The sequence below is a fragment of the Nycticebus coucang genome, chromosome 20 (genome assembly GCF_027406575.1).
Source record: "Nycticebus coucang isolate mNycCou1 chromosome 20, mNycCou1.pri, whole genome shotgun sequence".
Lineage (NCBI taxonomy): Eukaryota > Metazoa > Chordata > Mammalia > Primates > Lorisidae > Nycticebus > Nycticebus coucang.
The window spans coordinates 30038536-30039831 of NC_069799.1; the positions used below are offsets into that span (position 1 = coordinate 30038536).

The 1296-nt window shown below is 43.4% G+C and overlaps 1 pseudogene; it reads right to left on the reverse strand.

The window, feature by feature from the left end:
- Window positions 1–1091, reverse strand: LOC128572552 (52 kDa repressor of the inhibitor of the protein kinase-like; annotated as a pseudogene).
- Window positions 1092–1296: the final 205 nt, after the last annotated feature.

Here is a 1296-nt window from a genome sequence, read left to right on the forward strand (position 1 = left end):
TTAAAATTCAGGTCCCAACACAACTGAAACATGTAAACTTAAAAATTTTAGTGCACATGTAGGTGCTTGTCTTTGAAGACATATTCTGGTTTTATGGCCACAACAATACTCCATATTTAACCCCCACTTCTCAGTCATTCTCATGCGAAATTTCACAGCCTAATTTCTGCATCGGCTTCATAAAGCAGGAAGCCCACCAATTCCTCTCTCAGGTTATGAGATTCATCCACGAACCTCACCAGCACCGGTAGGTGCTCTTCCCCTGCTGTGTCCACTACATCATCTGTGATAAGAGAAAAGAAGTGTGAGTCTTTCACTTCCCTGAGAGTTTCTTCACGAATGCAGCTCTCACAGATTTCTAGCATCTGTTTCTGCTGTATTTTTGAACAAAACAATGTATTAACTGCTGTTTTCTCAAAGCGCTTTCTCAGAACCTCTTCATCAGAGTGTATCCGGCACTCTAGCAGCGCTTGAAAGTTATCAGGAGTAAAGGGACCTTCTGAGAGTTCATCAGCCTCGTGTCCATCTAGAGGTATGTTTTGTTTTCCCATAAAAATCAAAGTTTCAAATAGAAACTTTAGATATTCTTTGTTTTCCTTCTCTTCAAGAGTTAGACGTAAAATGTCCTCATCCTGTTCTTCACCCCCCTCTTCTGTACTGGTGTTCTGAGCATTGCTGTTATTGTTTTCTTTATGTTTTGGTTCCTGTTCAGAAGTTTCATCATTTTTTGTTTGTTTGTTTGTTTGTTTCAGAGCCCTGATTTCCTCTTTACTCAATTCTTTTGTTCATTTTCTGTGTCTACTGTGTGGATTGTTCAAATGACTGGTAAGATCAAATATTGTTGGTATTGCACTATCTCAAAGAACTGTCCTGTAGAAGCTAGTTCTACAGATCATAGAGGTCTCAGACTGTTTGGCACATAATCGATAATGTTTATTTAGTTGATCAGGTCTTTTATCTTTTAAGTCCGCTCTCCTACAATTCTCCACCCACTTCTGGCATCTGGCCAGATCCCGTGGGAACCCGAAGAAGGCCAGGTTGGACTGGATGCTCTTCCATGTGCAGTTGGGGGCAGCAAAGAAGTTGGGCATCATCGCCGGACTGCAGGCTGACAAAGCCCTCTCATCCCTGACTCCTCAGGGCAGTCTGCCCGCCTGTAGGGGCCAGGGAGGGGAGCCAGGCTGGCAGGCCCACTGGCAAACATGGTTCATGGGGGAGGGGTGGGCGAGCATGAAGCTGATTAATGTTTTCTTGATATCAGAGAGGAGATATGATGAGAAAAGAGGTGAGAAGGAA